Consider the following 14,918-nt stretch of genomic DNA (forward strand, 5'->3'; position numbering starts at 1 on the left):
GCTCACTGCAACCTCCACCTCCCAGGTTCAGGCAATTCTCCTGCCTCAGCCTCTGGAGTAGCAGGGACTATGGGTGCATGCCACCACACATGGCTAATTTTTATATTTTTAGTAGAGATGGGGTTTCATCATGTTGGCCAGGCTGGTCTAGAACTCCTGACTTCAAGCGATCTGCCAGCGTTCTCAGCCTCCCAAAGTGCTGGGATTACAGGCATGAGCCACGGCGCCTGCCCTCACGTTGGGTTTTGATGCTTTTACTGGTCACAGCATTTTGTGGTTCAACCAGGAGGCATAATGCATGTTTTAATTTTGTTCCTGAATAATTTTGCATGGTGACTGTTGATAAGCTAATTTCAGCCTGCCCCGTTGCCTTCTCTGGCCATTGAGCTGGGGACATGGAGAATGAGGAGTGTTCTATGGATGGTGAGACGGGCCCTGAGCAACATCCCCCTCAGTCCGGTCCTGCCTTTCAAACGAACAGTGTCGATGGAGGGGGTGGAGGAGGCTGAGCAGGAAGAACAGAATGGCCACCCTGGCTTCCTCCTGGTCCTGGCTCTGCCGTCAGCACCTGCTGGTCTGGCCTCAGTTTTCTCAGCAGGAGAATGGGTGCATCTGATAAAGTCACATTGCTTCTGGCACAGACTTCAGCAAAGGCAGCTGGCAGGATGGGAGATGGTGTACACACACGTGTGAGGAGAGCGTGTGCCCATCCTCACGGCAGCCACTCCCCACAGGCTGTGTCGCATGGACCTCAGGAAGTGGCTTCCGACGAAAACTGAAGATCGGAGGCTCTTCGGTCCCCGCTGCATGCCTGTACATGATGGCCTTTTGCCTTCAGTGTTTTCCCCTCGCTCCATGAAGTGGATCCGGAACCCCTGTGAGCCGCTGAGAATGAGAGGTTCTTTTTAGTTCCTTTATGGAGGTAAAATACATGTAATATAAAGTTAACTTTTTTTTTTTTTTTTTTTTCCGAGACAGAGTTTTGCTCTTATTGCCCAGACTGGAGTGCAATGGCACAGTCTTGGCTCACTGCAACCTCTGCCTCCTGGGTTCCAGCGATTTTCCTGCCTCAGCCTCCCGAGTAGCTGGGATTATAGGTGCATGTCACCATGCCCGGCTAATTTTTGTATTTTTAGTACAGACAGGGTTTCACCATGTTGGCCAGGCTGGTCTCGAATTCCTGACCTCAGGTGATTCACCTGCCTCGGCCTCCCAAGGTGCTGGGATTACAGGCGTGAGTCACTGTGCCTGTCCTGTGCAAGAGTTTTTATAAAGCTTAATCTCCGGTACCATCCGGAGCTCAGCAAGTGGGGCCAGAAGTTCCCACCTTCTTAGACACCTGTGTTCCTGGTGACCAGTCCCAGTCTGAGACTGGGGCCCCCACCCTAAGTCACCTCATTAGCATAAACTCTGGTGGGGTCAAAAGGGACTCACTTCTGCTACTCAGGAAATTCTAAGGGTATTAGGATCTCTGTGCTGGGAACTGGGGATAAAGCCCAGTGTATTTCTTATCCCACAGAGGATGATTCGTGCTGTAGCATGGATCAGTGCCTCCTTCCTTTTGATGGCTGGAGATACTCCATTGTGCGGTAGCTCATGTTTCGTGTCTCCGTTGTGTGTTGATGGGTGTTTTGTTCTTTCTGGGTTTTGGCTGTCGTAAAGGGTGCTGTTGTGAACATTTGTATACGTGTTTCGAACATCAGAGGGGGAGGGTGTGACATTTCCTCCCTCCGTTCATGGGGTGCCTGTGGGGCAGCAGGGCCACCCGGCCATGCTCCTCCAGTGCCGGGGACTCCGGAATGAGTGTGGTCACTCATCCCCCCTTGACAGAAGAGGACGCAGACTTAGCTCGAATGCGGGCAGTGGGGAAGCCATGGAGGGGGCTGGGGTCAGGCAATGTGGGCTGCTCCAGAGACCAGGCCCCTGCTTTGTGGCATCTTCCAGAAAAGGGGCCCGAGGCTTGGGCAGGCTGGGTCTGGCTGGCTACAGACAGGCCCCCCCGACTCGGAGTCCAGCACGTGGAGGACCAGTCTGTGGGGGGGGCATTTCCTGTGGGTCCCAGAGCTGTTTCAGAACTCCTCACAATGATGGTTTCTACCTCTGTAAGAGTGATGAGCACCTCCAAAAATAGATGTGCATCTGCAGGCTAACATTTTGTTGTTGTTATTTATTTATTTATTTATTTATTTATTTATTTTTGAGATGAGTCTTGCTCTGTCGCCCAGGCTGGAGTGCAATGGCATGGTCTTGGCTCACTGCAGCCTTTGCCTCCCAAGTTCAAGCAATTCTCCTGCCTCAGCCTCCCGAGAAGCTGGGATTACAGGCACATGCCACCACACCTAGCTGATTTTTTTTTTTTTTTTTTTTTTAGTAGAGAGGGGGTTTCACTATGTTGACCAGGCTGGTCTCGAACCCCTTACCTCATGATCTGCCTGCCTCGGCCTCTCAAAGTGCTGGGATTACAGGCATGAGCCACCATGCCCGGCCCTATTTATTTATTTATTTTTGAGAGGAGTCTTGCTCTGTTGCCCAAGCTGGAGTACAGTGGCATGATCTTGGCTCACTGCAGCCTCTGCCTCCCGGGTTCAAGCAATTCTCCTGCCTCAGCCTCATGAGAAGCTGGGATTACAGGCACGCGCCACCACACCCAGCTGATTTTTGTATTTGTATTTTGTATTTGTATTTGTATTTTTTTCTTTTTTAGTAGAGAGGGGTGTTTCACCATGTTGGCCAGGCCGGTCTTGAACCCCTGACCTCATGATCCACCTGCCTCGGCCTCTCAAAGTGCTGGGATTACAGGCATGAGCCACCGCACCTGGCACTATTTATTTATTTATTTTTGAGGCGAGTCTTGCTCTGTTGCCACTACGCCCAGCTACTTTTTGTACTTTTAGTGGAGATGGGGTTTTGCCATGTTGGCCAGGCTGGTCTCTAACTCCTGACCTCAAGTGATCCTGTCACCTCAGCCTGCTGGGATTACAGGCATGACCCACTATGTCTGGCCTGCAGGCCAACATTTTAAATAGTTCAGTAATTCAGTTATTCGCTACTGGGGGAAGGAGCATCCCCTTTTAACGGATGCCGTTAAAATTTCCTAGAACCCAGTTGCGGATTTCTTAGAGAATTTGTGGAGATATAATTTACATATCATTGTGATTCACCCTTTGAAAACCTGCAGTGCGGTGTTTTATAGTAAATTAGGGAGATTGTGCAACCATCAGAGTCGATTTAGGAACATGTTTATCCCCCCAGTAAAGACGCCAAAACCATCAGCATTGCTTCCCACTCTGGTCTTCCCTCCTCTTCCCAGCCCCTGGCAACGACTAATCTGTCTTCTGTCTCGGTGAGTTTGCCCGTTCTGAACATCTTACGTAAATGGAATCGTGCAAAATGGGATCCTTTGTGACTGGCTTCTTTCACTTAGCATCGTGTTACCGAGGTTCATCGGTGTTGTAGCCTGGGGCAGGCCTTTATTCTTTTTGATGGCTGAATCATGTTCCATTTTAAGGCTGAACCACAATGTGTTTATGCATTCCTCAGCTTAGGGATGTTGGGGTTACCTCCACTTTTGGGCTGTTATGAGGGATGCTGCCGTGAACATTCATATACACTACTTTTTTATTTTTGGTAGAGATGGGGTCTCCTGTACTGTAGGCTGGCCTCACACTCCTGGGCTCAAGCCACCCTCCCACCTTGGCCCCCCAAAGTGCTGGGATTACAGGTGTGAGCCACTGTGGCTGGCCTACATGTTTTTGTGTGGATGTATGTTGTATTATTTTTAGTTGTATGCCTAGGAGTGGAATTGCTGCCTCTTATTGAAACTGTGTGAAAGTTTTGTTCTTTTGTTTTCCACAATGTACTTTTAAAAAGACTTAAAAATTTTACAGTTAACCTTTGAACAATGGAGAGGTTAGGGGTTCCAACTCCCACACAGTCAAAAGTCCAGGTATAACTTGTGACTTCCCCAGAACGTAACTACTGATAGCCTACTATTGACTGGAAATCTTAGATAACATAAACAGTCCATTAACACATGTTTTGTATGTTATACAAACAAATAACCTTACCTTAAATAAGGCAGAGAAAAGAACATGTTACTAAGAGAATCATAAAGAAGAGAAAATACATTCACTCCTCACTGAGTGGAAGTGGATTGTAGTAAAGGTCTTCATCTGCATTGTCTTCATGTTGAGTGGGCTGAGGAGGAAGAGGAGGAGGAGAGGAGTGGGGAAAGAGGAGGAGGAAGAGAAGGGGTTGGTCTTGCCCTCTCAGGGGCGGCAGAGGTGGGAGAATATCCACCTATAAGTGGACTCGTGAAGTTCAAACCTGCGTTGCTTAAGGGCCAGCTGTATTTTTAAGATGATTGCAGTTGTAAGAAATAGTTCAGAGATATACCCAGTTTACCGCCATAGTCTCATCCTGGGACAGTACGATAGTATCATGGCTGGGAAGCTGATGTTGACACGGTCGAGATTCAAATGCTGCTGTCCACACCAGGACCCCTCATGGTGCCCTTTTATGGCCTGACACACTTCCTTCCACCCCTGCTTGCTCCATAAGCCCTGGTAACCACTCATCTGTTCTCCATCTCTGTAATTTTGTCATTTCAGTAATTATACAGAAATGGAATCACAGTGTAAGTAGCATTTTGGGATTGGCTTTCCCCTCCTCGGTCAGCACAACTTTCTAGAGAGTCACCCAGGTCTTGTATATCAAAAGTTCTTCCGTTTTTATTGCTGAGTAATGTTCCATGGTGTTGATGTATCAATTTGTTTAACCGTTGAGCTTCTGAAGGCCATCTGGCTGGTTTGCAGTTTTTGGCTATTATGAATAAAGCTGCTATAAACATTAGTGTGTATAGGTTTCTTTGTCTTTTTTTTTTTCTTGAAGACACCTGGCCCTGTCACCCAGGCTGGAGTGCAGTGGCATGATCTTGGCTCACTGCAACCTCTGTCTCCCGGCTCAAGCCATCCTCCTATCTCAGCCTCCCAAGTAGCTGAGACTACAGGCGCATGCCACCATGCCCAGCTAGTTTATGTATTTTTAGTAGATATTGGATTTCGCTGCCTTGACCGGGCTGGTCTTGAACGCCTGGGGTCAAAGCGATTCACCTGCCTTGGCCTCCCAGGGTGCTGGTATTACAGGCGTGAGCCACTGCACCTGGCCTATAAACATAAGTCTGAATTTCTGTGGGACGAATGCCTAGGAGTGTGGTTTTTGGGTCACATGGGAGTTACATATTTAGGTTTCTAAGGAACTGCTACACTGTTTTCTGTAGTGTCTATACCATTTTGTAATTCCACCAGCAATGTGTAAGATCCAGGTTTTCCACCGGCAATGTGATTCTTTATTTTCTCACTAGCAATTGGTGTCACCATTTTTCATTCTAGCTGTTTTGATAGGTGTATGGTCATATTTGTTTTATTTGCATTTCTTTAATAGCTGGTGTGTTGAACATCTTTTCATGTGCTTATTGCCATCTGTATATCCTCTTGAAAAATGTCTTTTTCTATCTTTTGCTCTTTTAAGTGGATTGTCATTTTGTTTTTGTTTTGTTTTGTTTTGTTTTACTGTTGAGCTTTGAGAGTTCTTTATTCTAGACACAAATTATTTCGAATTATTTGTTAAATATGTGGTTTGCAGACATTTTTCTCCCAATCTGTGGTTTGTGTTTTTCTCCTTTCAGCAGGTCTTTCTCAGAGCAAAAGTTTTTAATTTGGATGAGACCGTATTTGTCAATATTTTTTTATGTGGATTGTGCTTTTTACATTGGGTCTATGAACTCATTTCCTGTCTCTAGATCCTGAAGATTTTCTCCCATTTTTTCTAAGAGTTGTAGTTTTGTATTTTACATGTAAGTTCAGGATTCATTTTGAATTAATTTTTGTATGAGGCGTGACCCTTAGGTTGATGTTCATTGTTTTGCTGATGGATGTCCAATTGCTCCAGCATCATTTGTTGAAAAGACAATCCTTCCTCCATTGAGTGACTTTGCACCTCCATCAGCAATCAGTTGGGCAAATTTGTGTGGGTTTTTTCTGGATTCTGTATTGAGTTCTATTGCCATGTGCCTGTCCCTCCACCAGAACCACACAGCTTTGGTTACTGGATTACTGTACTGTATAATAAATCTTGAAGCTGAGTATACTGATTCCTCCCATTTTTTTTTTTCTTTTTGCAAACTGTTTTAGTTTTTCGAGTTCTTTTGCCTTTCCATATATATATATATATATATATATATATATATTCTTTTTTTCTTTTTCTTTTTTTTTTTTTTTTTTTGAGACGGAGTCTCACCCTGTCGCCCAGGCTGGAGTGCAGTGGCGCGATCTCGGCTCACTGCAACCTCCACCTCCTGGGTTCATGCCATTCTCCTGCCCCAGCCTCCCGAGTAGCTGGGACTGCAGGCGCCCGTCACTGCGCTCGGCTAATTTTTTGTATTTTTAGTAGAGACAGGGTTTCACAGTGGTCTTGATCTCCTGACCTCGTGATCCACCCGCCTCAGCCTCCCAAAGTGCTGGGATTACAGGCGTGAGCCACCGTGCCCAGACTTTTTTTAGGCAGAGTCTTGCTCTGTTGCCCAGGTTGGAAGCTGGAGTGCAGTGGCACGATCTCAACTCACTGCAACCTCCGCTTCCCAAGTTCAATTGGTTCTCCTGCCTCAGCCTCCCAAGTAGCTGGGCTTACAGGTGCGTGTCACCACACCCGGCTAATTTTTTGTATTTTTAGTAGAGACGGGGTTTTACCATGTTGGGCCAGGCTAGTCTCGAACTCCTGACCTCAAGTGGTCCACCTGCCTTGACCTCCGAAAGTGCTGAATAATCTTGTCCATATCTACAAAAAAATTTTGCTGGGATTTTGACTGGAATTGTGTTCCTCATCATCACCTGCACATCAATTGGGGAAGAACTGACATTCTGACTATGCTGAGTCTTCCAATCCATGCACAGGATATATCTCTCAATTTTTTTAGATCTTTGATTTGTTTTCATCAGTGTTGCATAGCTTTCAGCATACAGTTCCTGAATGTGTATTGTTAGGTTTATACCTATTTCATTTCATTTCTTTTTTTTTTTTTTTTTTTTTGAGATGGAGTCTCACTCTGTTGCCAGGCTGGAGTGCAGTGGTGCAATCTCTGTTCACTGCAACCTCCAACTCCCTGGTTCAGGTGATTCTCCTGCCTCAGCCTCCCGAGTAGCTGGGATTACAGGCATGCACCAGCTAATTTTTGTATTTTTAGTAGAGATGGGATTTCACCATGTTGGCCAGGATGGTCTCTATCTCCTGACCTCATGATCCACCCACCTCGGCCTCCCAAAAGTGCTGGGATTACAGGCATGAGCCACTGCGCCCAGCCAAGTGTTTCATTTTTTGAGCAAGTATAAGTGATATTGTATCTTTAATTTTGCTATTTGCATGTTTATTGCTAGAGAATACAATTGATTTTAATATGTTGATCTGGTGTCTTGTGACCTTGCTCAACTCATTTATTATTTCCAGGAGATTTTGGGGTTTTATGGTTGTTTCTTTGTGATTTTTCATGCTATGTGCAAATAGGGACAATTTTGTTTCTTCTTTTCCAATCTTTTGTTTGTTTGTTTGTTTTGCCATATTACACTTGCTAGAACATCCAGCTCTATGTTGAGTAAGAATGGTGAGAGCAGGCATCTTTGCCTTGGTCCTGATCATATGGGGAAAGCATTTTGTCTTTATTTGGTAAATTTTGGCTCATGGTTTTTTGTAGATGTTCTTTATCAAGTGGGGGAAATTCCTATCTTATTTTGGGGAGAGTTTTTGTCATAGACAGATGCTGAATTTTGTTAAATGCTTTTTCTGCATTGATTGATATGATCCTTTTTTCTGTTGATAATAGTAGATTACATTGATTGATTTTTTAAAAAAATATTGAACCAGCCTGGCATCCCTAGAATAAATGCCATTTGGTCATGGTATATAATTCTTTTGATATATTGCTGAACTCTATTTGTTATTCCTTTGTTAAAGATTTCTGTGTCTATATTCATGAAGACCTTTGACTTATGTTTGTATAAGGTATCTTCTTTTTTAAAAAAATTATTAATTAATTTTTGAGATGGAGTCTTACTCTTGTCACCCAGGCTGGAGTGCAACGGCACAATCTTAGCTCACTGCAACCTCCGCCTCTCAGGTTCAAACGATTCTCCTGCCTCAGCCTCCCGAGTAGCTGGGATTACAGGCACCCACTACAATGCCCAGCTAATTTTTGTATTTTTAGTAGAGACAGGGTTTCACCATGTTGGCCAGGCTGGCCTTGAACTCCTGACCTCGGGTAATGCACCTTCCTCGGTCTCCCAAAGTGGGATTACAGGCATGAGCCACCACACCCAGCCTGTAATCTTCTTTTTGTGCTCACTTTCTCTGGCTTTGGTATCAGGGTTGCTCCATAAAATAAGAAATGTTCTCTGCTATTCTGCTTTCTGGAAGAAATTGTGTAGAATTAGTATTCATAGAATTCTCCAGTGAACTCATTTAGGTCTAAAGATTTCTTTTTCTCAAAAAAACTGGAGTTTGAAAATTATGAATTCACTTCCCTTAATAGTTGTAGGAAATGATTCAAATTACCTTTTTCAAATTGGGCAAGGTGAAGTAGTTTGTATTTCTTGAATAATTGCTTTATTTCATCTACATTGTCAAATTTATGTGTGTAGAGCTGATTTAGTATTCCCTTAGTATCTTTTTCATGTCTGTAGGGTCTTTAATGGTGTCTCCTATTTAATTCCTGGTCTTGGTAATTTGTGTTGTCTTTTTTTCTTGGTCAGTCTTGTTAGAGTTTTGTCAATTGCATTGACTTTTACAAAGAGTCAGCTTATTGTTTCACTGATTTTCTCTGTTGTTTTTCTGTTTCCTGTTCATTTTTTCCCACTCATATGTTTATTATTTTCTTCCTTCTTTTTGCTTTGGGTTTGTTTGGGTCTCCTTTTGCTAGCTTCTTGAGGTAGGAACTTAGAATTTGATTTGAGATTGTTCTTCTTTTCTAATATATGCTATAAATTTCATGAACAGTTGAAAAGAATGTGAATTCTGCTGTAGTACGGTGGAGGAAGGTTCTACAACTATCACTTTGATCTTGTTGATTGGGTATATTACTGAGTTCTGTATCCTTGCTGATTTTCCTGTCTTATTCTATCAATTGTGGAGAAAGGTTTGTTAAAGTTGTGTTCAGTTATAAGTGTGGATTTATGTCTTCTTTCTTCAGTTCTATCCACTTTTGCTTCATGTATTTTGCTCCTCTGTTGTTTGGTACATACACGTTTAGAATTACTATGTCTTCCTGGTGGAGTCCTCTCTTACATTATGTAATGTTCTCTTTGTGGTATTTTCTTTGCCCTGAAGTCTACTTTATCTAATATTAACATAGCCATGATTGCTTTCTTTTGACTTATGTTTGTATAAGGTATCTTATTCCATCCTTTTACTTTCATCCTACCTATGTCATTATATTTGAAGCAAATTTTTGCAGACCTCATTTAATTGTATCTTTTAAAATCTACTCTGCCAATATCTGTCTTTTAACTGGTATATTTTAACCATTTACATTTAATGCAATTATTGATACATTAGGCCTTACATTTGTTATTTCAGGTTTTCATTTTTCTGTTTTTCCTGCCTTCTTGTTGGTTATTTGAACATTTTTGAACATTTTTTAGGGTTCCATTTTGATTCATCTGTAGTGTTTATGAATATATCTCTTTGTATAGCTTTCTAAGTGGTTGCTCTAGGCATTATATCATGTATACTTAACTTTATCATCTATTGTGATACCAGTTTGAGTGAAATATACAATCTTCTTTGTCTCTTTACCCTTCTCCATTTATAATTGTTAAATATTTGCTCTATACATTTAGAACCACATCAGATTGTGTTGTAATTTTTGCTTCAACCATCAAATATAATCTATAAAACTCGAGAAGGAAAGCCTATTATATTTACCAAACTTTTGGCTTACCATACTCTTTTTTCCTTCCTAATGTTCCAAAACTCCTTATTTTATTATTATTTTTTATTTAGAAAGGTTTCTTTTTAGCTATTCTTTTAGAATAGGTCTGCCAGTGGCAAATTTCCTTTGTTTCCTTTCATCTGAGACTATCTTAATTTTCCCTTCATTCTTACAGGATGTTTTTGCTGATATAAAATTATGGATTGAGAGTTCTTTTCTTTCATCACTTGAAAATTACTGTGCCACTTTCTTTTGGTCTCCACAGTTTCTGATGAGAAATGTAAGTATTGGTTTCTCTGCCTGTTTTCAATATTTTTTCTTAGTTATTAGTTTTCAGAAGTTTAATTCTGATGTATATTGGTGTGAATTTTCTTGGGTTTATCCTATTTGGGATTCATTCAGCTTCTGGAATCTGTAGGTTTATATCTCTCATCAAATTTGGGACATTTTGAGTACTTTTTCAGACCCTCCCTCTCTTATCTCTCCTTCTGGGATTTCAAGCATTTAAAGTTAGATATTTTATTATTGTCCCGTAACTCCCTCAGACTCTGTTTATTTTCAGTCTTTTTCACTCTATTGTTCAGTTGGGATAATGTCTATTGTTCTGTCTTCCAGTTCACTGATTATTTCCTCTGTCCCCTCCATTCTGCTGTTGAGTCTATCCACTGAGTCTTTTATTTCAGTTACTATATTTTTTAGTTACATCATTTTCTTTTATTTTTTTTGTAAGATGGAGCTTTACTCTTGTTGCCCAGGCTGGAGTGCATGGCATGATCTTGGCTCACTGCAACCTCAGCCTCCTGGGTCCAGGTGATTCTCCTGCCTCAGCCTCCTGAGTAGCTGGGATTACAGGTGCCCACCACCACACCCGGCCAATTTTTGTATTTTTAGTAGAGATGGAGTTTTGCCATGTTGGCCACGCTGGTCTCAACTTCTGACCTCGAGTGATCCACACACCTCGGCCTCCCAAAGTGCTGGGATTGCAGGCATGAGCCACCGTGCCCAGCCAGTTCTATCATTTTCACTTGATTCTTTTTTATATCTTTGGTGAGATGTACTGCTTTGGTGAGGCTTTCTGTTATTTCGTCTGTTTCTAGCATGTTCGTAATTGTTCGTGGAAGCATTTATCATGGTTGCTTTCAACTCTTTGTCAGATCATCCCGACATCTCTGTCACCTCTATGCTGGCATCCATTGATTTTCTTTTTTCAGTTTGAAATCTTCCTGATCTTTGGTTTGATGGGTGATTTTCTACTGAAACTTGGACATATTTGTATTATGTTATGAGACTTTGAGTCTTACTTAAACTTTTTTTGTAAGCTAACTTTTCCTGTTGCCACTTCCACAAGGGAAGGTGGAAAGGGATGTCACCTCATTACAGACAGGTGCTATAGAAATCCAGGCTCCCCATGCTGCCCGTACTAATGCCAGAGTGAAAGGAGGATTTGTTACTGCCTGGTGGGGATGAATGTGCCAGCTCCTTCCTTTGGTCTATTTGATGCCACCCTGGCAGGGATTTGGTGCTTCATTATAGCCACACAGGGTGGAAATCTAGACTCCCTACTCGGCCTTTGCTGCTGTGGGTGGGGCTGAGGCCACAGATTTTTCTGCAGTGTCTGGCTGGAGTAGACCTGTTGTTGTCTAAATGTATTGCCCTGTTAGCTGCTGCTTTCCTAGTCTTTCGACTAAAGAGAACACACTTTTGTTGTGGTATTGTTCCTGCTCCTGTTGGCTTTTCTGTGTTGCTGGCTTATTCAGCACCACGTCTGGGATGTACGAGGCAAGAAGAAAACCCAGGGAGCTCACACCATGTCCCTGGCTGGTCCACCATCTCTCCACCTTGCAGAGTGTTATGTTTGTTTTATATACAGCATCCTGAGTATTAGTTGTGCTTTGTGTGAGGAATAGGGAAAAATGTGTCTACTCCATCTGCCCGGAAGCAGAAGTTCAATCCCTGGTTTTTAGCACAGAAATATCAGAATCGACATGAAGTTTTAACACGTGCCTCTCAACAGTCTGTGTCTGACCACGCCCTGGTCTCATTATCTCTCCACAGGTCTGGAAATCTCTCCAGGCACCCTGCTTTGGCCCCCTAGAATACAGACAGTTCCTGCTCTAAGAGGCCATCTGTGGGGCTCAGTCTCCCAACACCTCTGGTGAGTTACAGTATTTTCCCCTGTCCTTGTTACCTGCAAGCCAGTGGCCACTGTCTGGGTTTGGTCCACATCCCTCCCTTTGCACTGTGGCCAGAGGACTTTCAGTTTCTTGTTGTCAGGCCCTGTGTGCCCTGTGCTTGTGTTTGGGTGGGAAGAGGGTGGATGGCATTGTCCTTGGTGGCCCGCTTGTGTGACCTTGCGGGGTATGAAAGGGACTATGCCTCTGGCTTCTGGACCACGTTCTGAGCGGTCCTCACCAGCGTGCCCAGGCTAGACCCAGTCGGGGTGGCTGCAGACAGATGAGTGGTGCAGGTGCTTCCAGCTCCTCGCCGTCATTTTCACATGAACGAGGGTGCGTCTCGTGGTGCCCACGTGCAGGGAAGGGTGCAGTGAAGCCCAGGTCTGTGTGCTCTGCAGAGGCCGGAGCGTGGGCTGGTGCTCAGTGGCTCTATTCTTGAGCGCCTCCTCTGTGCCTTGCTGGTATCACCTCACCTGTAATGTGCTTAAAGGCCCCATCTGCCAGATATCTTACCAGCGTTGACTCTGACTACCACCAACTCCATGCAGAAAGTGGAATTACCACCATTTTCAGTGAGGACACAGGCTCTCAGCAGATACTTGGTCATGGTCACATGGGATTGAGTGGCTGAATCCAGCTTGGCTTGACTGCACACTGGGCTCCTGCTGGTACAGGACCCTTCCTCCTGGCATGGTCTTGTATACCAGGGACCATAAAGACAGATCTGTGTGGTCCAGAGCCCCGTGGGCAATTTCTCAATCCTTCTGAACTGTCCTCACCAGCGTGCCCATGCCAGACCCAGCCAGTGTGGCTGCAGACAGATGAGTGGTGCAGGCGCTTCCAGCTCCTCTCCGTCATTTTCACATGGACGGGTTGTACCTGGTGGTGCCCATGTGTAGGAAAGGGCCTCTGAGCTGCACAGGCCTGCCCAAGAAGCTGTGTGAGATATGCTTTCTTAATTGTGTGCACCACGAGATCTTAATACTGTGGAAGGGCCGTACAGTCATCCCTTGGCATCCAAAGGGGATTGGTTCCCGGACCTCCCGTGAGTACCAAAGTCCGTGGATGCTCAAGTCCCTGATTTAATATGGTGCAGTATTTGCATATAACATAAGTACTTTCTCTCATATACTTTAAAACATCTCCAGATTGTGTATGATACCTAAACAATGTAAATGATATGTAAATGGTTCCTATACTGTATTGTTTAGGGAATAATGACAAGAAAAAAAGTCTGTACATGTTCGGCACAGATGCAACTAAAAAATATTTCCAATGTGCGCATGGTTTGTTGAGTTCAGAGTAACCGAAGCCTGCATATGGAAGGCTGTTGATGTGCCGATCGTGTATCTCTGCTTCACCCTCCACCACCCCATGAGAATGCACACCCTGGGGTCCTAAACACGGCAGGCAGGAGCGGAATGTCGGAGTCACAGCCCCATGCAGGACTACCCTGGTCCTGGCCACCATCGCAGTTGGGCGGCCTCACCTGCCTGGTTTTCCTGTCTCCAGCTCCACAGCTCACCAATCCCGTCTGAAATCCAGTCGGACTCTCTTTCTCCCCGTGTTCAAGCCCTTCTCTGCACCCGTGTGTCCCTCCAAGTCCCTGAGCTGCCTCTCTAGCCTCTGCTGTCACTCCCCTCCCACATGTGGACAAGTGTCCTCCCGGGTGGAGGGATGGTGACACGGCTCCGTGGAGGGTGCTTCTGCCTTTCCTGGCTGTCTTGGCCGAGAGCTGGGTCTGCATCCTCCACACTCCCCCTCGTCTCTGGCCGATGCTGCATACTTGTCCCTTGTGCAGAAGTGCTGGCCCAGTACACGGTTCCTGCTCGAAAGGTGTCACAAGGATGCATATGAGAATGTGTGACCCTGCTGGAGAAGGTGGTCCACCCCTTTATTCTAGAGCAGGAGCAGACTCAGAGAGGGAAGGACATTAGTCCCTGTCCACCCAGGAAGGAGCACGTGTCCCTGCAGGCCTGGGGTTGAGCCATAAGATGTTGTCAGCAGTCAGCTGCCTTTGGCTTCCTTGGAGCTTGGACTTGGGACTTGCTATTTATTCATACTCTCTCCCAGGGCTGGGGCAGAGCTAACATCCATGGTGTGCATGCACTTCTGCCTTTGGAAGGCACCTGCATCTGGCCAGCTGGGCCTTGGTTCGCAGCTGGGACCTGTCTCCCTGAAACTCCCTTCTTAGCTCCTCTGGGAGCTTCCTAAGAAAGGAACATGGGGCGGTTGGGTTGAGCCTTTGCTTGTCACTAGGAGCCTGTCTCTCAGGAGCTGCCGTTGGCTCACAAGTGGTGGGGAGCGCTTGCTTCCAGAGTAGCAGGCCTGCAACCCTGCAACCCTGACAGCTGCAATTAAAGGGAAGGAGAGAAGGAAAAGCCGGTCTGGGCAATTCACGAAGGCTGGGAGTGAATTTGTTTTAGTTTTATTTTTCTGGTCAGGGCACTTTCAGCCCACACAGTTGATGACCTTGGGACAGGGGAGCCGTGCTGCTTTCTGGAGCAGGATGGTGGTGCTGGGTGGGGTGGGGTGGGTGGGGTTTTCCTCTTGGGGATGTCGATGATCTGGGAGGCCTAGGAGGTGCTGGTCCTGGTGCAGGGAAGGGTGAGGCAGAATCACCGACCTGGCCACGCTCACCTGGGTGCTTCTCCCTCCAGCGACTTCTCCTGCTTCCTCAGGTGTCCCAGTTCCGCCCTAACAGGAGCCACCAAGGGACCCTGCTCCTCAGTGGCTCTCCCAATGTCCTCAGACCCCCATTCATCCAT

General features: G+C 45.1%; 1 protein-coding gene across 1 annotated transcript in view; it reads left to right on the forward strand.

Annotated features, from left to right (window-relative positions):
* Positions 1-12,114: 12,114 nt before the first annotated feature.
* Positions 12,115-14,918, forward strand: part of SHANK2 (SH3 and multiple ankyrin repeat domains 2) — a 669,064-nt gene continuing 666,260 nt past the window's right edge. The window contains exon 1 of the mRNA XM_063670714.1: positions 12,115-12,131. The gene's annotated coding sequence lies outside the window, so the exon portion shown is untranslated. The remainder of the gene's footprint in view (positions 12,132-14,918) is intronic.

The sequence above is a fragment of the Pongo pygmaeus genome, chromosome 9, assembly GCF_028885625.2.
Source record: "Pongo pygmaeus isolate AG05252 chromosome 9, NHGRI_mPonPyg2-v2.0_pri, whole genome shotgun sequence".
In the NCBI taxonomy this organism is placed as follows: domain Eukaryota; kingdom Metazoa; phylum Chordata; class Mammalia; order Primates; family Hominidae; genus Pongo; species Pongo pygmaeus.